The 21,583-nt window shown below is 43.1% G+C and overlaps 1 pseudogene; it reads right to left on the reverse strand.

Moving 5' to 3' along the window:
• Window positions 1-16,138: 16,138 nt before the first annotated feature.
• LOC149127196 (high mobility group protein B1 pseudogene) lies at window positions 16,139-16,746 on the reverse strand (annotated as a pseudogene).
• Between the last annotated feature and the right edge of the window lie 4,837 nt (window positions 16,747-21,583).

Raw genomic sequence — 21,583 nt, forward strand, 5'->3', positions numbered from 1 at the left:
AGGAGCTTCTTCCAGGTCTCCCACATGAATGCAGGGGCCCAAGGACTTGGGTCATCTTCTATTGCTTTCCCAGGCCATAACAGAGAGCTGGACTGGATCGGAAGTGGAGCATCCAGGACTCGAACCAGCGTCCCTATGGGATACCAGCACTGTAGGCGGCGGCTTTACCCGCTACACCACAGCACCAGCCTGAAGTGCCCTTTGCCAAAGAATGTCTTAGAATAGCTCTGTTCACAGCAAGTTTATGTGAGAGCAATTACTGGTAGCCTCATTTTATAGGGAAACAGGTTTTAAGTAATTTGTTGTCACCCACCCAGCTAAGTAAGGGATAAAGAAAGAATTCAAACTTGGAAATGGTGCCTTTGTAGCGTTGTGGCACAGTGTAACACACTGCCTCTTTTTACACAAACATGGACACACACACACACACACACACACAGGTCTTTTGAAAGGAATTACCCAGGGAAGTTGTAAAGGAATTGCAATTTGAACTTCTGTTAAAGGCTTCTGCAGAAGCCACAGATCACTAAGCTATTGGGCCTGTAGTGCTACAGGGCAGCACCACTGATGGCACCTGCTCAGGATGTTGAAGGATGCCCTGTGCACACAGAGCTGACAGCCGGGACCTCCGGAGTCAGGCGACGTCACAGACTGGCATTAGGACCACTAATTCACATACCTGCACAACAGAAAAGATGTTGTTTATTGTCCAGAGAGAAGAGAAGTTTAGAAAAGTATTCAGGGGTTGGCGCTGTGGCGCAGTGGGTGAACACCCTGGGCTGAAGCGCTGGCATCCCATATGGGCACCAGTTCAAGACCCGGCTGCTCCACTTCCGATCCAGCTCTCTGCTATGGCCTGGGAAAGTAATAGAAGATGGTTCAAGTGCTTGGGCACCTGCACCCATGAGGGAGACCCAGAAGAAGCTCCTAGCTCCTGGCTCCTGGCTTCAGATTGGAGCAGCTCCAGCCGTTGTGGCCAACAGGGGAGTGAACCAGTGGATGGAAGACCTCTCTCTCTCTCTCTCTCTCTCTCTCTGTCTTTCCTCTCTCTGTGTAATTGACATTCAAATAAATTAAATAAATCTTTTAAAAAAGAAAAGTATTCAGAGGATGCCCTTAGCTCTCCATAAACTGGTAAACCCCTGAGTATTATACAGCTTTTGCTGTCCACTTAGAGGTAGCCCCAAGCGCTAGGCTCCTGTGACTTGCTCCAAGTCCTACTGCCAGGTAATGGCAGGCCCTGGGCCCCCAGAGACTAGTACCCATGATGTCCACTGGCATCTTCTGTGGCCAAATTTCGGTTACCAGGGGTGTCAAGATATTACTACAGAGGTTTTTGCAATCTGTCCTGAACTAATTCTGGTCAGAGCTGCCTATGTCCTCACAGCAGGTGGAGAGGAGGCAGTTAAGCTCATGGCTTAGCTGACCAACGTTTATTTAAGCCATCATCACCTCTGGCATGCAAACGCATTACCAGTGCTTGGTTAGAATTCGTTCTCCTCTCCTGCCATCTGGTGGAGCTTCTGAGCTACACTTGAATTCAATGGTCCCGGATTCCAAGAGTCGTTTCTACAAAATTTGCTTTGTTTTCCAGGTCATTACTACTCAGATAATGAAATCCCAGTCTTAAGGAAATTTGGTGTTTTTTATTTGATATCCAGGACAAAACAATGGCTTAAGTTTCTCTGTACACAGCAGAACATTTGCTTTCTGCTGTTTTGCTTCTAAAATTTGAGTCAATCATGTTGTCGAATCATATGAACATGAATATATAAAAATCTACATTTTATAGAGAATGGAAAAATCAGGGCATGCAGTTCTACTGGCCTGGCTATTTATCTCAGCATATGAATCTTTACTTCCTTTGGTGTATCCAGCAATGGAAGAGAAAAATGCTGTTTAAAACATCTTGTGAACTCACCACTTGTCTGCAGCGCTGATTGCTGTCCTCTATCTCAGGTGGCTGCCAGCAGTTCAGTTGGAGGTAACACCAACGAGGCTCCTAGCACTGTCTACAATTGTTTTCTGTTAGGGTGGGGATTGGGCAGAGCAGTGAATATGCGACTTGAGATGCCCACATCCCACTTGGGAGTGCCTGGTTTGAGTCTTGGCTCCTGCTGATGAATACTCTGGAGGCAGCAGGTGATAGCTCTGGGCGCTGAGTCCCTTCCACGCGCATAAGGGATCCAGATGCAGTTCCTGGCTCCTGGTACTGGCCTGGCTCAGCCCTGGCCATTGCAGGCAGTTGAGGGAGTGGACCTAATCACTCTCTGCCTGTGAAATAAATAAAAAATAAATGATAATAAGTATTTGTTAGATACGTGTGTAGAACGATCCTCAACTCCTCTGCCCTCCTGCTGGTCATGGAGGTTTTATATAAAATCCCAACTCAGTGGCTTCTTTGAGAATTACGCCAGTCTGGCAAACGTTGGCTCACTCTATCAGTGCCGTCTTCTCTGTAACATGGTTTGCCTACTTGGTCTATGCCTTAGTGATCCTGAGACAGGGTCATCTCCCTTTCTTCCTAAACTCCAGTCTGGCAAATGTTTTCCCTTGGAGCCCTGGCCAACCTTACTAAGCAGTGGAGAGAACCCCCACTATATAAACATCAAATCAAAGTTCTCAATAATGGCTCAAAGGCTGAAAGATACCCTTCGCTATCACAGCCACATCTTCAACTCAAGCTAGCAATTGGAGAAATGAACAGAAAAATGACATACACATGTTGGGTGAGTGAACAGCGTACTTCCATTTACCAAATGGTAATGTGTAATTAGTATTTATTTTCAACCACACAGAGGCAACTGGTATACAAAAGATGACTGAAGGTGGTTTGTTGATTAAAGAATACAATAAAAATTATTTTCAAATTCTTAATTGCAAAGACATTTTAAAATATTGATATTAAATATTAACCAGAAATTAGTATAATTGCTTGAAAATTATTAGTCGGCTGAAAGGAAGTGCCCATAATTTGTTGATTACAGACACAATGAACATAAATGCTTGCAGGTCATTGTTTTACCAGACACACACCACTTGAATCCTCTCTGAATTTCTGGCTTGCAGTTCTTATCTGCTCGATGCTTGTGGAAAGGATGAAAAAACACGAAGTCTCCAAGAGTGTTTCATGAAATTTGATTAATGATTTGGTACCAGTGTGCTCCTTGTTCTAATGCACAATACGTCTTATTCCTAAGCTTTTAGCTTCTTAAGCTGAAGATGTTTCTGCAGGTTCGCAGTCAGGCTACTGCTCTTCTCCTTCTCCTTGCAATGTAATTTTAGAACTAGAAAACACTGGAAAATTGTCCACCTGATGGCAGGAAGCTAAAGGACAGAAAAGGGTCTTCATTTGCCCAAAATGTGCCCAGCGCTGGAAGTAGAGATGAGATGAATTTCAGGTTCCTGGCCTGTGTGCTCACTGCACTGCCCTGCACAATAGCGAAGAAATCCCAGCCAGAATGAACAGCACGTAAAGTTCTGTCCTTTACATGAAAATGAACTGAATCCTTTAGAATAGTACTTCTACTTGGTGTTTGAAAGGTGGTATATAGACAGCCTCTCAAAAAACAGGAAATCTCATCATTTGAGACAAGGATGAACCAAGAGGATATCAGGTTGAGGGAAATAAATGAGTCACAGAGAGACAAACTCCATGTGTTCTTATTATGTGCAAGCTTGTATAAAGTCTAGAACACAGAAATAGTGGGATGGTTATCAGAGGCTGGGGGAGGGAGGGAAATGTGGAAGGTTAGAGACTGGCCATCAGGTGCAAGGTGTCAGGCAGACAGGAGGAATAGGTTCTGTGGCTCTCTGGCCCAGTAGGGTGACTATAGATAACAATGTACAGAATACTTCAAGTAACTAGAAATTGAGATTTTAGTGTTCTTATCACAAAGAAATGATAAATATTGGCGTGTAAAGAATTTATTCCTTGGATTTGATCATTCCATAATGCATATGTATCAAAATATTATTTTATACTTTATAAGTATATATATGTAAATAAAATTATTTGGTGAATATAAAATAAAAAAGGTCAATTTTCTCATGAAGTCTTCTTGGGTAGGCAAGAATATAACAGCCTTGGCAGGCTAGGAAGGTGGAAGAACACTCCTCAGTGTGGATTTTCCTCTAAGAGGTTGTCTTACTCCATTCTGGCTATTGTAACAAAACACCAGACAAAATGACTTATAAGTACACTGTTACTGCTCACAGTTCTGGGGGTTGGTAAGTGTAAGACTGAGGGATTGGTAGATTTGGTGATGGCAAAGGTCTACTTTTTTGGATCCTAGAATGTAGTCTTTTTTGTGTCCTCAGTTGGCAGAAGGGGCAATGTGACTCTCTCCAGCCTTTGGATGAAGGCCCTGAACCCATCCATGAGGAATCCATCCTCATGACCTAATCACCTCCCAAAGTCTCTACCTCCTAACATCATTATTTGGGGGATTACGATCTCAGCACCTGAGTTTTTAGGATGTATCAGTCTGTTTTATAGCTATAACAAAATAGTAAATAATTGAGAAAGAAAAAAAAGGTTTATTTTGCTTCTGGTTCTGGAGGTTCAAGAGCATGGGGGTGGCTTCTGTCCTGCTCTGTTGCGTGCACCATGGTGGGAGCATGTGTGGGAGAGATCGCCTGGTGAGACAGGGAGCCAGAGGTGAGGGGGCAGTTTTGCCCCTTTTACAACAACTCACTCCAGGAGATCAGCATTAATCCCTTTCAGGAGCAGAGCTCCCCATGACCTCATTCTCTCACACTGAACCTATTTCTTGAAGGTTCCACCACCTTCCACCATTGCCTCACTGGGGACTGATCTTGCAACACATAAACCCTTGGGGGACGTGCTGAAGCCATATCCAAACCATGTGGTACACACACCTTTGATACTTCTGTCTGCACACTGCTAGACCCAGAAAGCCCCCAGACACTCACCTAATTGCCAAGATGCTGCAGCCTCCGCCATGGGTTGGATGGAACATTCTACAGGAGCCACAGGGCAGTGGGGCCAAACAGGACTCTGAGAGCCTCACAGCGGGCAGCAGCTATGAGGATAATGGATGATTTTGTGTGCTTTTAACTCTGATTTTTGAAAATTACCTTTTTTTCACCTTTTGTCCAGAACAATTTCAAGTGAGGACATGCCTAGTTTCTGGCAGTGAGTGAGGTCAAGGTTGGAGGCGGTGGACACTGTTTCTCATTCTTCTCCCAGAGCTTGCTACAGAGTTGGTTTCCCCGAGACCCTTGGACACCACGTTCAGAAACTGTGTTTATAAAAATGAAACTGCAGATCACTTGCCCACTTCTGGATCAGCTTGTTGTTTCCTAGCAGCTATCTTTGGCTTTGAGATGGGAATTCAATGCACTCCAAAGTATAAAGTCATCCTTTAGAGAATGCACACAGCTTAGTCAAATACATTTGCTCGTAAAAACTCTGGCTCTTCAATAAGCACTGAACCAAAGATAGGTATATTCTCAGTACCTGTCATTGAAAATGCTCTTTGAACACCCCCTGAAGCGATTCAAGTTTAGGTCCATGTACAATATAGCTTTTGTTCAGCAGTTTTATTTTAATCTGAATGTGCAAAGACTTTCACCAACTATTCTTTATGGGCCTGCATGCCACATAATGTTGACAAACCAGCACTATATTGACGCATAAAAGCCTTTCTAGTCAAACAAGTAGGCATGGCTATCTATTTTTCCCCTTAATATGAATGTGAATCTTGTACTTCCTGGTTCAGATAGTTTGAAACCTTACAATGGGCTGTCTTTGTACTTGCTAGAAATGCACCTCATTTAACTCTGCAGGCATTTGATGCAGGAGTGCATCCATTGCCACCCATCAAGACATCGGAGCCGTCTCCTGCTTAATGGCCTGTTGGAGTTCTGTGACTGTGAGTTCTAAACTCAGAGGACTTTGGGGGGACACCAGCTGCTATGTGAGATGTCTGATCTCACTGACACCACCGTGTGGGCGAGAATGCATGTAGGCACTGGCTTGGCAGTCCAGCTTGGCCACCGGCGCACAGTGCCACACACTGCCTGCCATGTGAGTGAGCCATCTGCATCATCCAGCTAAGTGGAACCCAGATGATAGTACCTTCAGTGGATTTTTGACTAAAACATAAGATGCCCCAACAAAAATAGCCCAGCTCAGCATTTTGTTCAGAAGGAATTTTGGAGGGTCACGGGGCAGGATGTTCATTAAAAGATTGATGAAAGAACCAGGGAGTACAGATGCTAGTGGTAGGATGATATATGTCTTATAAACCCACGGTAATCACAAATGTGACTCCCACTTTCCAGCTATCAAGGCAAAATCACTGGGACCCACGTGGTGCACTTCTACATAAGCTCTTTCCAAGAGTCTACAGCCATTCTGTGACTTTGTCTTTTCTTGGAAGCTTCTCTTGAACTTACCTGTCACGTGCATGTCTGTGAAAGTACAGTTTGCCCTTTCTTCCCCCACACAGCTCAGGACTGGAGCCCTGGCTCTCTGTGCATCGCTGGTTCTCTAGCTTCTCACCCCTGGAGTACCAGTCTTTGCTGCTGTACCATCTTTTCCCCTCCCACTTATTAGCCAAATTTGTTTCTCCTTCTTCTGTACGCTACCTTTCTTTGAACTGAATCGTAATTGATTATGAACATTTTATTTAGAGCAAAGTTTCGAATGGTAATTGCTGTGCATGTCTGGAGCAAGGAAAGAACTTCTTGGGTAGTTTGCTTGGAGAAATTATTGTGCAGAGCATTTCACAGAAATGAAATAGGAATCCTCTGCACTTTGGTTAAACAGAGCAGGTGGGTGCAGCCAGGTGATGGGGAAGACGTGACGGGAATTAACCTCCTCCACATGGGTTTTTTTCCAAGCAATGACTACAAGATTTGTTCTTTACAAGTATTTTTTAAAGATTTATTTATTTATTTAAAAGAGTTACAGAGAAGGAAGGCAGAGGTGGAGATAGAGAGAGTTCTTTCATCTGCTGGTTCACTCCCCAATGGCTGCAGTGGCCAAGGCTTGGCTAGGCTGGAGCCAGGAGCCAGGAGCCAGGAGCCAGGAGCCAGGAGCCAGGAGCCAGGAGCTTCTTCCGGGTCTCCCACATAGGTGCAGGTTATCAAGGACTTGGGACATCCTCTGCTGCTTTCCCAGGAACATTAGTAGGGAGCTTGATCAGAAGTGGAGCAACCAGGACACTAACTGGTGTCTGTATGGGATGCTGGCACTGCAGGCAGCAGCTTTACCAGCTAATGCCACACTGCTGGCCCCTACAAGTGTTTTTTAATAACCATCTTTGTAAATTCAATTTAAAGCCATCTTGTTGGGATAGGTGGTGTGGCACAGTGAGTTACCACTGCATAATATATTTCTATCTCATTGAAGTGCCAGTCCGAGTCGCAGTAGCTCTGCTTTCAATCCAGCTCTGTGCTAATGTACCTGGGAAGGCAGTAGATGATCGCTCAAGTACCTGAGTTCCTGCTACCCACACAGGAGATCTGAATGAAGTTCTTGTGTCCTGGCTTTCAACCTGGCCCAGTTCCAGCTGTTGTAGTTATTTGGAGGAGTAAACCAGTGGGTGGAATATCAATCTCTCTTTCTGTGTCTCTGCAGTTCAAATAAATAAATGAATAGATACATAAATCTTTTAAGAAAATAGTTACCCTGTCTAAAGTAAACCTTTGTCCGCTGCTAACACTACTATCATTATTAGTTCCAGCACTCCTTTTCCCTTTATAGCATGAATGTCAGTTTCTTTGTGAGCACTATAATCAAAACATTTATGTGATGTCGTAAGTTAGGTTTGGTAGTTACTATTGCTTATTTGATTCCTTAAAGACTCCTCCACTAGAGAGTAAGCTTTTTTGGGAACAGGTGGGGCATTGCTCTGCTATCTTTCTGTGCTACTGATTCAGAAGCACAAAGCATAGATCTGGACATACAGGGGGTCTTTGAAAGGTTCGTGAAAGGTTCGTCTAGCAGGAACAAACACCGTATTTATGGTGAAGCTTGGGTGGACGGATGATAAAGTCACTGAAGCTTTATGAAAAGTGTATGTAGACAATATTCCGAAGAAATCAGCAGTGTGTAAGTGGATAATTCATTTTAAATAGAGATGAGAATGTATTGGAGATGAAGCCCACCATGGCAGACCATCCACTTCAATTTGCCAGGAGAAAACCTCGTTCAAGCCATAATTAAAGAGGACTGGTAATTAACAGCAGGAGTACTACTGAGCACCACAGCCATTTCAGTTCATTCTGCTTAGAGAATTAAGAGTGAAAAATTAAAGTGGAGCAAAATTTCTGCTCGATGTGCCAAAACTGATCCCTGAGATCAGCTCCAGACAGCAGCAAAGCTTTCGATGGGGATTTTGACAAGTGAGATCAAGATCCTGAGGCATTTCATTGAAGAGTTATAATAGGAGATAAACCATGGCTTTAGCCAGGATAATCCTGAAGACAAAGCACAATTAAAACCATGGCTACCAAGAGGTGGAATTGGTCCAGTCGGAGCAAAAGGGTTGGGATGCTCAAGTCATTTTGCTTGCCAGTTTTCTGGAAGGCCAAAGAATGATAACATCCGCGTATCGTGAGTGTGTTTGGACAGCTAGCCAAAGCTTTAGTAGAAGCATGCCTGTGAAATCTTCACCAGAGAGTCTCCACATGCAGTGCCCCTAGTCCTTCTTCTCATCGAATGAGGGTAATTTCCATGGCAAAGCATTAGGCATCCGCCTTAAAGTCGTGACTTGGTCCCTTCTGACTTCTTTTCATTTCCTAATCTTAAAAACATCTTTAAAAAACACTTTTTCCGGGCCGGCGCCGCGGCTCACTAGGCTAATCCTCCGCCTTGCGGCGCCGGCACACCGGGTTCTAGTCCCGGTCGGGGCGCTGGATTCTGTCCCGGTGCCCCTCTTCCAGGCCAGCTCTCTGCTGTGGCCAGGGAGTGCAGTGGAGGATGGCCCAAGTGCTTGGGCCCTGCACCCCATGGGAGACCAGGAGAAGTACCTGGCTCCTGCCATCGGATCAGCGCGGTGCTCCGGCCGCAGTGTGCCGGCCGCAGCGCGCCGGCCGCGGTGGCCATTGGAGGGTGAACCAACGGCAAAGAAAGACCTTTTTCTCTGTCTCTCTCTCACTGTCCACTCTGCCTGTCAAAAAAAAAAAAAAAAAAAACCACTTTTTCTTCAATTAATGATTTTATTTATTTATGTGAAAGGCAGAGTGATGGGGGCAGAAGGGGAGAGAGAAGGTGAGAGGAGCGGGGGAGGGGAGGAAGGGGGAGAGGGAGAGCGAGAGGAAGGGAGAGATCTTTTATACGTGGGCTTAATCCCCAAGTGGCTGCAATACTTGGAGCTGAGCCAGGCCAAATCCAAGAGCCAGGAATTCCATCCAGGTCTCCCACATTGGTGCTGGGGACCCCTGCAGTTAGGCCATCATCTGCCCTCCCAGATGCATTATCAGAAAGCTGGATTGGAAGCAGAGTAACTTTAACAAGAACAGGTTCCCCAGTATGGGATGTGGGTGTCCCAAACAGCGGCTTAACCCACTGCAACACAATGCCTGCTCCATGAAGGACAATTCCTAGAAGACTCAATTGACATGGTTACATTCTCAGGACCCTGTGTTTAGGGATGGACTAAATGATGGGGTCTTTTTTATTTTTGTCTTTTAATTCCATTTTAAAAGATTTATTTATTTATTTGAAAGGCAAAGTTATGCGTTGGTGGAGAGGAGGAGATATCTTCCATCTGATGGTTCACTCCCCAGATGCCCACAACAGCCAGGCCAAAGCCAGATGCCAGGAACTTTATACATATCTCCCACATGGATGGCAGAGGCTGAAGTATTAGGGCCATCTTCTCCTGATTTCCATGGGGGTATTAGCAGGGAGCTGGGTTGGAAGTGGAGCATCCAGGACTCGAACCAGTGCTCATATGGAATACTGGCATTGCAGGTGGTAGCTTAATCTACTGTGCCACATACTAGCCCCTGAATTCCATTTTTTGAAGAATGCTTTTCTTGCACCTTGAGTATAGTAGGTGCTTAATTAAAAACTTATCGGGGTCGGCACTGTGGCATAGCTGGTAAAGCCACCTCCTGCAGTGCTAATATCCCATATGGGCACCGGTTGGAATCACGACTGTTTGACTTCTGATCCAGCTATCTACTAAGGCCTGGGAAGGCAGTAGAAGATGGCCCAAGTCCTTGGGCCCCTGCACCCATGTGGGAGACCTGGAAGAAGTTCTGGCTCCTGGCTTTGGATCGGTGCAGCTCTAGCAATTGCAGCCAATTGGGGTGTGAACCAGTGGATGGAAGACCTCTCTCTCTCTCTCTCTCTCTCTCTCTTTCTCTGCCTCTTCTTCTCTCTCTGTGTAACTCTGACTTACAACTAAATAAATAAATCTTTTTAAAAAAGGTTATCAACCAAATGCTGGTAATGTAATCAAAACTATCATAACAGCATTCTTATAGCTAAAATAATAAGTCTATAATATAATGTGGGCATTGGGCCACCAGAATATTTCATGGGTACTATTTTCATAAAAAGGTACAAAGACAGCTATAGCAAAGTTTGTCCAGAAGAAAGGCTGACAGTAGTGATTTCTCTGGTCATATTTTATATTTCTCAATTCTAGACATACCAGGAAAAAGTATTTGAGTATTAACAAGGTATCTTAGCAAAAACTCATAGACTTATTTTCTTATAAACAACAGAAAATCATTTCACACAGTTCTGCATACTGGAAATTGTAAGATCAAGATGACAGTAAATTTGGTATCTGGTGAGAACTGGTTTCCTGACTCTTAGATGACCATCTTTTTCCTATAATCTCACATGATGGAAAGGGTAGGGAATCTCTCTGAGGCTCCAATCCTATTGCCAAGGGTGCTATGTTCATGAACTAATTACTCTCCAAAGACCTTACCTCCCAATGACATAATCTTTGAGGTTAGGATTTCAATATATGAGTGTTGGGAGACACATTCAGAGCATAGCATGAGGACCATTCTTTCTTTTTTAAAGATGTATTTATTTATTTATTTGAAAGGCAGAGTTGCACAGAGAGAGAGAGAGAGAGAAAGAGAGAGAAGTGGGGGGGGGGAGAGAAGCCTTCCATCTGCTGGTTCACTCCACAGTTGGCCACAACGGCGGGAGCTGTGCTGATCCAAAACCAGGAGCCTCTTCTGGGTCTCCCATATGGGTGCAGGGGCCCAAGGACTTGGGCCATCTTCTATGCTTTCCCAGGCCATAGCAGAGAGCTGGATCAGAAGTGGAGCAGCTGGGACTTGAACCAGCGCCCGTATGGGATACCAGCACTGCAGGAGGTGTCTTAAACTGCTACACCACAGCACCAGCCTTAAGAACCATTCTTAACATTTTAAAAATAAAAGTCTTTAAGATCCCAAGAAATGAACTGATTTTGCATGTTGTGTTTATGAAGTCATGATGGGAAGGGAGTGGCAAGGGTTTGGGCAGAGCTATTTTTAGGTTTTTTAAATTTTTAGCATTCTAGTACATATTTTGAGCACATGATTTTGGAAGGAACTATAGATGGTGAATTTGGGGTTTAGTGTCCTCATGGCCACCTATGTGATCAGTGACCTCATTTAGACATTCTAAGACTCATTCCCCCTACTCCATAAGTTGGAGATAATAATTCCAAGATTTTAAATAATTATGTATGTGAAATGTTACTCATAGCAGCTTAACATATACCAATGTCCTGATGAGTAATCCAGGAATCCCTATTCTATGATTCTGTGATTATAAAAATTAAACATCAACATTTGCCCCAAATTTTTACATAATGCTTGTTATTTTCCCCAAATTAGTAAACAGCAAGACAGGATGACACATAAAATAGATTAAATCTAGTTTTGTTTCATTTACTTTTACTTCTTTTCACGTACATTCATGTATAATAATGTACATAAATCTTAAATTCATAGCTTGATGAATATTTTTGATCCATATGCACATGTGTAATCACCCCACTATAAAAATACAGGACATTTCCTATACCACCAATGGCTCCCTCATGTCCCACTCAGTTAATACCACCTCCAACAATAACTACTACTGTAACCCTATCCTCTATTGAGTAATTGTTTCCACTTTTCAATTTCATATGAGCAAAGTCACCCAGCAGGTTTTACTTTGTGTTTTACACCTCACGTATGTACATGTTTTTGCATGAGTGATCATGCCATTTTAATGAGCAGTCCTGAACTTGACAGAATTCTTTTCAGAAATAAATATATCACCTCATCTCCTCCCAAAATATTTGTCCGCTTTCCCCTGAATAGAGTCTGGGTGTACTCATTATTCCTCGTGTACCTTTCTGCACGGTTGTCTTCTGTTTGCTCTCTGTGATGACCCCCTCTTTATTTCTGCCCTTTGAAGGGCCTGCTCATCATATCTAATTACATAACCTAAGTCCAGCTCCATTTTGCGGTGCTATCAGATAAATAGCGACGCCTTATATGCTGGCAGTCAGGCATGAAAGAGCGCGGGGAACTGAAATTTTCACAGGTCCAGTGTCAAGGGCTTGCTGCTATCCCAAGGGTAAAATTGGTGCATTTGTTTCTGCACTGCTGATTTCATCATTCAGTTTGATTTCCTTAGGGAGCAGAGTGTTGAATGTCCCTCAGGGTCAGGTTTTGGAGTATTTTTACTTTAATTACTACAGACAAGGAGGAGGAAGTGAGAAAGCCTAAAATAGAAGAGAAATAAATTTAACTGCTCCATAATATGGCTAGCATGACTCTTGTATTATATTAAAGACCTGGCACAAATCTGACTCGACATTTTGCATTATGGGGATCTAATGTCGTTAAACATTTAAATTCTGTGACTAATTGTTCTTGTTTTATTCCCATGCTAACTACAAATTGTTATATTATAGATTGGCATGAGCTTTACCTTAATAAATATATGGAGGTACTTCAGAAAGTTTGTGGAAAAATAGAATTACAATAGAAGTTTATTGTGGGGGCCGGCACCACGGCTCATTTGGTTAATCCTCCATCTGCAGCACAGGCATCCCATATGGGCAGTGGTTCTAGTCCCGGTTGGGGCACCGGATTCTGTCCCGGTTGCTCCTCTTCCAGTCCGGCTCTCTACTGTGGCCGGGAAAAGCAGTGGAAGATGGCCCAAGTCCTTGGACCCTGCAGCACCCGCATGGGAGACCAAGAAGAAGCACCTGGCTCCTAGCTTTGGATTGGAGCAGCGCTGGCCATTGTGGCCATTTGAGGAGTGAACCAATGGAAGGAAGACCTTTCTCTCTGTCTCTCTCACTGTCTGTAACTCTAACTGTCAAATAAATAAATAAAATTTAAAAAAAGAAGTTTATTGTGATGCATAAAATGAATTTAAATACAGGCACAGCTTTGTACTTTTTTTTTTTTTTTTGACAGGCAGAGTGGACAGTGAGAGAGAGAGAGACAGAGAGAAAGGTCTTCCTTTACTGTTGGTTCACCCTCCAATGGCCGCCGCGGCCGGCGCACCACGCTGATCCGATGGCAGGAGCCAGGAGCCAGGTGCTTTTCCTGGTCTCCCATGGGGTGCAGGGCCCAAGCACCTGGGCCATCCTCCACTGCACTCCCTGGCCACAGCAGAGAGCTGGCCTGGAAGAGGGGCAACCGGGACAGAATCCGGCGCCCCAACCGGGACTAGAACCCGGTGTGCCGGCGCCGCTAGGCGGAGGATTAGCCTAGTGAGCCACGGCGCCGGCCAACAGCTTTGTACTTAATATGTATTTTCCCCACTGCTCATAGAGCTCGTTCCAAATTAATTAATTGGTATAGAGTTTGTGTACATCAGTCTTTGTGAGACTCAGTTGTTTGAGACTGATCCTGGATCAGAACAACTTTGTTGCACTGGAATTTCTGAGTCTGCCAGGTTGAGGATCTGTCCCCAAGATATGTCTAGCTTGTCTCAGGCAACACCCTAATGAGAAGACTGCACTCAATGCCAAGATTCCTCCGTCAGAACCGAATGTTTATTTGCTCAGCTTTGGGGTGGTTGCCCGCAGTCACGTCTCTTCTGGAATTGTGTTTGCTGAAGACAGTCACCTTACCCAGGCTCGTGTCCCTTACCAGCATACCCCATGGCCTTAACTGGTCAGTTAGGAGAATAAAGGCTCTGTTCACTTTTTCTAACCGTGACAGTGCTGATGTCCAGCTTCACAGTCCCCAGTGGAGCCAGGTGAGATCCTTTTTGAGATCTGTTCTTGACCAGTCGATGGATCACTTTTACCACTGCTGTTCAGTGTTTTACTGGGGTCCTAACCAGAGCAATTAACCATGATAAAGAAGTAAAGGCATTTAAATTGGAAAAGAGGAAGTCAAACTTGTTTGCAGATGGCATGATCTCATACATAAAAAACCTGTTAAGTTCCATTGAAAAAACGGTTAGAACTAATAAACGAATTCACTAAAAATGAAGGCTACAAGATCAACATAGAAAAATCAGTAGCATTTCTGTAAATCAATACCGACCCAGATAAAAAAGAAAACAAGAAAACAATCTCATTTGTAATGGGTGTAAAAAATGCAAAATACCTAAGAATAAATCTATTTATTTATTTTTAATTTTTTAAGGAATAGAAATTTCATAAGTACAACTTTAGGAATATAGTTATTCTTCCCACCATACCTGCCCTCCCACCTACACTCCCACCCCTCCTCCCCCTCCCTCTCCCCTTGCCAGTCCCGTTCTGCATTAAGATTCATTTTCAATTAACTTTGTACACAGAAGACCAGCTCTGTACTAAGTAATGATTTCAACAATTTTTACACACACACACACACACACACTCACAAAAACTGTTTGAGAACTAGTTTTACAGTTAACTCTCTTAATACAACTCATTGAGGACAGAGGTCCTGCATGGGTAGTTAGTACACAGTGACTTCTGTTGTTGATTAATTAATATATTTATTTATTTTAATAAAATTGTATCACTTAGAAGCATTCAGAATGTCAACAAAACAGCTGCAACTTTTTTTTTTTGAAATTATAGTGATATTCAGTTAACAGAGCAAAAATTATTTCATACAAGCTGCGTCGGAGACAACTGAAGATGAAAGAAATACCATCCCCATATATAACTAATCTGTGCTGTGCACCAACAAGAACATGCTTTAAATTTACATGCTAATTTACATTCCACACACTGTACCAGGCAAAGTTAGTGGCTATTGAAAATACCACCAGGACAGGGCTATCTAAAGACACATTCAGTAGTATGTTAGCTATACAAAAACAAAGACACTGTACAGTTTATTTTTTTAAAGATTTATTTATTTGAAAGAGTTACACAGAGAGAGGAGAGGCAGAGAGAGAGAGACAGAGAGAGAGAAAGAGAGAGAGGCCTTCCATCCGATGGTTCACTCCCCAATTGGCTGCAACGGCCAGAGCTGCACCAGTCCAAAGCCAGGAGCCAGGAGCTTCTTCCGGGTCTCTCACATGGATGTAGGAGCCCAAGGACTTGGGCCATCTTCTACTTCTTTCCCAGGCCACAGCAGAGAGCTGGATCGGAAGTGGAACAGCCGGGTCCCAAACCCATACCCATATGGGATGCAGGCGCTAAGGCCAGGGTGTTAACCCCCTGCACCACAGTGCCGGCCCTGATACAATACAGTTTAAAAACAAATATTAGGCCCTTAGGCCAGCGCCATGGCTCACTAGGCTAATCCTCCGCCTGCAGCGCCAGCACCCCGGGTTCTAGTCCCGGTTGGAGTGCCAGATTCTGTCCTGGTTGCTCCTCTTCCAGTCCAGCTCTCTGCTGCAACCCGGGAAGGCAGTGGAGGATGGTCCAGGTCCTTGGGCCCTGCACCCACATGGGAGACCAGGAGGAAGCTCCCAGCTCCTGGCCTCAGATCAGTGCAGCGCGCTGTCCGTGGTGGCCACTTGGGGATGAACCAACAGAAAAAGGAAGACTTTTCACTCTGTCTCTCTCTCTCTCTCTCACTGTCTAAATCTGCCTCTCAAAAAAAAAAAAAAAAGCAAATCTTACACATCCTTTCTTTTCGATTTTTTTTTCTTTAAAAAATGAGTTGTGTACAAGGAGATTAAATGCTTTATAGACAAGAAAGAAATGTGCTAGAACCTAGAACCAACTTATCCCTCATAATCCTCTTATTTATCTTCTTCCTCCTCATCCTCTTCCTCTCCTTCATCTTCCTCCTCTTCTTCCTTTTTCTTGCTCTGTTCAGCCTTGACAACTCTGTTTTTGCTGCATCAGGTTTCCTTCAGCTCAGTACGCACCAATATCCTTTTCGTATTTCTCCTTCAGCCTGGCAGACTTCTCTTCGTAAGTCTGCTTGTCATCGGCAGCAGTGTCGTTCCACATCTCTCCCAGTTTCTTTGCACATCACCAATGGATAGGCCAGGATGTTCTCCTTTGATTTTGGGGTGATACTCAGAACAGAACAAGAAAAATGCCGAAGGAGGCCTGTTGGGTGCATTGGGATCCTTGAACTTCTTTTTTGTCTCCTCTTTAGGTTGGATATAAGTTTTCATTTCTCTTTCATAATGAGCCTTGTCTGTCTTTGCCATGTCTTCAGATTTTCCCTTCTCTTTAGTAGACACGGCCTTCCACCTCTCTGAGAACTTCTTAGAAAACTTTGAGAAGTTGATGGAAGCATCTGGGTGCTTCTTCTTGTGCTCCTCTCAGCAAATTTACACACAAAGAATGCATATGATGACATTTTGCATCTTGGCTTCTTAGGGTCTCCTTTGCTCATCTTTAGTTATTTTTCCTCAGTGAGGTACAGAGTTGCCCAGTACCCATCTGGCTCTCACTTCCCCCAGTTCTATCTCTATGGAGCTTAACGTACTGCAATCCTTTTGTTAATTTAACAATTAACACTCTTATGTATGACACCAGTGACCACTCAAGCCTCTTGACATGAGCTTCCTAGGTTATGGAAGCCTTTTGGGTCCACAAACTCCATCAATATTTGGACAAGGCCACAAGCAAAGTGGAAGATCTCTCCTCCCTTTAGAGAAAAGTGCATTCTTCTTTGATGGCCACTTCTTTCCGCTGGGGTCTCAATCACAGAGATCCTTCATGTAGAATACTTTTTGCCACAGTATCTTTGCTTTTCATGTCTGAAATGCTCTCACGGGATTTTCAGCCAGACCAGGAAGCCTGAAGGGCTGATTCTGAGGTCAGAGTATTACTTAAGTGATGGTCATTCTATGAGTCTACTGTGTGGACTGCTTCCCATGTTGGAACATTCTCTCCTTTTTATTTTTATCTACAATTATTACCAGGCACGAACTTATTTCTAAGGGTACAGTTTAAAAAATTGTCATGGGACTCCAAATCCCATTAAGCTTGGTGGTACAAATGCCATCTTTATTATTAAAGTGATCATATTAAGTGTTAGAGTGAACATATAGATAGGGTTAAGTGTTAAAGTGATCATATAAATAGGATCGAGTGCCTGGTAATAATAATAGGAATAAATTTACCTAAGGAGGTAAGAACTCTACAGTGAAAACTGTAATATACTGAGAAAGAGATTGAAGAGGACACAGGGTGCCATTCTAGGCAGCAGAAAGTGACACAGTGCACCTCTTCTCTGCTTCTGCTCCTGCCAGCATCATAGTCAGAGTCAGGGCAATGTGTGGGGCAAAGAACAGATCCCCTACATCCTGCGGAAATTTGTGGGCATTAGTCCCAGAGCTAAGTTTACACACTCTGAGATGGGGGGATCTGCCTTAGCTTCTGGGAGTTAACACCAGAAGCAGTCCAAAAAAAAAATTTGCTTCCACCCAGGGAGATTTGGGTAATGACCTCATTATACCATGTAAGACCAGGACTGTGACAATTCATTCTAAATTTCCTGGTGCCACTGGACTCTACCCAGTGGACATAGGGAAGCACCTATCTGCATTCTGTCTCTGGACTCATGGCCTCCAAAGTAAAATCATTCATATACCTTGTAGTCACCCTGTAAACAAGATAAAGTTCACATTCCCTAGTCTTAATACTAGGGTTGTTGGTATTATAAGGTATAACACCAGTTGGAATCTCCTAGCAGGACCTGAGGAAGGGTCTATCTGCATTACCTAGTACCAGAGCCACAGCAATTGGTGCCATAAGCTGCAGCATCACTCAGGATTGCTAATAGAACAAGGAGACGGGCTGGCACTGTGGCTCAGCGGGTTAATGCCCTGACCTGAGGCGCCGGCATCCCATATGGGCACCGGTTCGAGTCCCGGCTGCTCCACTTCCAATCCAGCTCTCTGCTATGGCCTGGGAAAGCAATAGAAGATGGTCCAAGACCTTGGGCCCCTGCACCCGCATGGGAGACCTGGAAGAAGCTCCTGGCTCCTGGCTTCGGATCAGCACAACCCTGGCAGTTGCGGCCAACTGTGGAGTGAATCATCGGATGGAAGACCTCTCTCTCTCTTTCTCTTTCTCTGCTTCTCCTCTCTCTGTGTAACTCTGACTTTCAAATAAATAAATAAATCTTAAAAAAAATAAAAAGAACAAGGAGACAGCCATGCCTATGACCCTCAGCACCAAGAACAAGGCTCTGACTATCAAATTCTCCAGGGAGACTGATACTGCACTCTCTGTGGAACAAAGATACACACCCAAGGAAACTCTTGTTCATCTCAAAGCCACACTCCTATCCTTATGAACTGCAGCACAACTGACATTGATTACGACAAAATAAATCACTCCAAGACTATACTCCTGGGCTCACCCAAAACCAAAGCAGAAGGAACACGCCAAGTGACACCCTGCATTCCGGCTCAACCATGAACTCTTTTCCAATAAAACCTACTCCTTTAAGAAGGGACAAGTACACCAGTTGGTCAGATTTCCACATAGGAACCCAGGAGACATGAAGAAGCAAGGTAGCATGACACCTCCAAAGGAACACAATAATCCTTTAGAATTAGATCCTGAACTGAAGGAAACTATGAAATGACAGAGAATTCAAAATAATGATTGTAAAGAAACTCAGTGAGACACAACAGAATACAGATAGACAAATAAATGAGGAAATCAATGAGCTGTATGAATGAAAATATTGCTAGGGAAGAACTCATTAGGAAGAACCAAATAGAAATTTTGGAGATGAAATCTTCATTCAGTGAAATAAAATAATGATGGAGAACTTTAAGTGGAAGAAAGAATTTCTGACCTACAGGATAAGAATTTTGAAATAACCCAATCAGATAAAGATAAAGAGAAAAGATTAATAAAGAATGAAGAAACGCCTATGGGAGATATGGGATACCATTAAGTGATCAAATATGCCTACTATAGACATTTCTGAAGGCAAGGAAAAAGAAAAAGGTGTTGAAAACCTGCTAAATGAAATAATAGTTGAAAATTTCCCAGGTATTGAAAAAGACATGGGCATTTAAATGCAAGAAACTCAAACAATCCCAAGCAGACTAAACCAAAAAAGTCTTTTCCAAGACATTTTGTCAAATTGTCAAAAATTAAAGACAAGGAAAGAATCCTAAACTAGTAAGAGGAAACTGTCAAGTTACATATAAAAGAAAAGCAAATAGATTAATGTGACTTCTCAGTGCAACTCCACAGGCCAGAAAAGAATGGGATGATTTATTCAAGGGCTTAGGAGAAAAAACTTCCAACCAAGAATATTATATCCATCAAAGCTATCCTTTAAAAGGGAAGGAGAAATATTTTCCAGGTAATCAAAAGCTGAGAGAATTCACCACCACCAGACCAGCCTTACAACATATTCTGAAGGGTGTCCTGCATTAGAAGTAAAAATGAAACACATGTCATCACCAGATTCACTAACAGAGTAGGCAGTATCATTATCCAATCAACAAAATGGCATATCTTATTCTTATTTACATTGAATATAAATGGATTAAATTTGCCAACCAAAAGACTTGTTTGCTGAATGGATTAAAAAACATGACCCCACTATATGCTGCTTACAAGAAACTCATTTCACAAACAAATATAAACACAGACTGAATATGAAGTGTTGGAAAAAGATATAGCAGGCACAGGGCTGGTGCTGTGGAGTAGTAAGCTATGTCTCCACCTGCAGTACCTGAATCCCATATAGGCACTGGTTCATGTTCTGGCTGCTCTTCATCAAATCCAGCTCTCTGTTAATGGCCTGGGAATGCAGTGGAAGACAGCCCAGTTACGTGGGCCCCTACACCCAAGTGGGAGACCTGGAAGAAGCTCCTGGTTCCTGGCTTCAGGTTATTTTGGCTCTGGCTGTTGCAGTCATTTGGGGGAATGAAGATGGAATATCTTTCTCTCTGTCTCTCCCACTCTCTGCCTGTAACTCTGCCTCTCAAATAAATAAATGTGCCTTTTTTAAAAAAAATCAAGAATCCAAAATATTTTTAAAAAAGATATACCAGGCAAATGGAAATCAAAAGTGAGCAGGTATAACTATCCTGATATCAGATAAAGCAGACTTTAAATAAAAAACTGTAAGGACCAGCACTGTGGCATACAAGGTTAACCTCTGCCTGAAACACTGCCATCATATATGGGCACTGATTTGTGTCCTGGGTGCTCCACTTCTGATCTAGGCTCCCTGCTAATGGCTTGAGAAAACAGCAGAAGATGGCCCAAATGCTCGGGCCCCTGTACCCATGTGGGAGTCCATGAAGAAACTGCAGGTTCCTAGCTTTGGCCTGGCCCAGCCCCAGCTGTTGCAGTCATCTGGGGAGTGAACCAGCAATGGAAGATCTCTCTCTCTCTCTCTCTCTCTCTCTCTCTCTCTCTTTCTCTGCCGCTCCTCCTCTCTCTTAATTCTGTCATTCAAGCTAATATAAAAACTTTTAAAAATTCCTTCAAAAAATAAAAAACTATAAAAAGAAATAAAGTAGGGCAATATATTTTTATAAAAGGTTATTCAGCATGAAGAAATAACAATCATAAATATAAATGCATCCAATACAAGACCTCCCAGATATATACAGCAAATACCATTAGGCCTAAAGGAAGAGACAGACTCCAATACAATAACAGTGAGTGATTTCAACAATCCACTATCATCAATGGACAGGTCATACAGACAAAAACAAATCAATAAAGATACATTGGAATTGAAACATACCTTGAGCAAATGGACCTAAGAGACATTTACAGGATATTTCACCAAACAGCTACAAAATACACATCTTCTCATCAGCACATGGAACATTTTCTAGGGAAGTCCACATTTTAGGCCATAAATCAAGTCTGAGCAAATTTAAAAAGACTGGAACAGTGCCGTGTATCTCCTCAGACCATAAAAGAATAAAAGTGGAAATCAACAGCAAGAACAATAGAACACTCATAAGTACTTGGAAATTAAACAACATGCTGCTGAATGATCATTGAAGAAATTAAGAAAATCAGAAACTTCCATGAAATAAATGAAAATGAAAACACAATATATCAAAACTTGTGGGATACAGACACAGCAGTGTTAAGGGGGAAAGTTTATAGTGTTAAGTACTTATATTTAACAAAGGGAAATGTCTCAAATTAAAGATCGAAGGTGCATCTTATGGACTTAGAAAAGAATGAACCAAACCCCAAATCAGCAGGTGAAAAAAAATAAGGATCAG

This window comes from Oryctolagus cuniculus, chromosome 4 (genome assembly GCF_051225735.1).
Source record: "Oryctolagus cuniculus isolate XC-2025 breed Fujian yellow rabbit chromosome 4, ASM5122573v1, whole genome shotgun sequence".
Lineage (NCBI taxonomy): Eukaryota > Metazoa > Chordata > Mammalia > Lagomorpha > Leporidae > Oryctolagus > Oryctolagus cuniculus.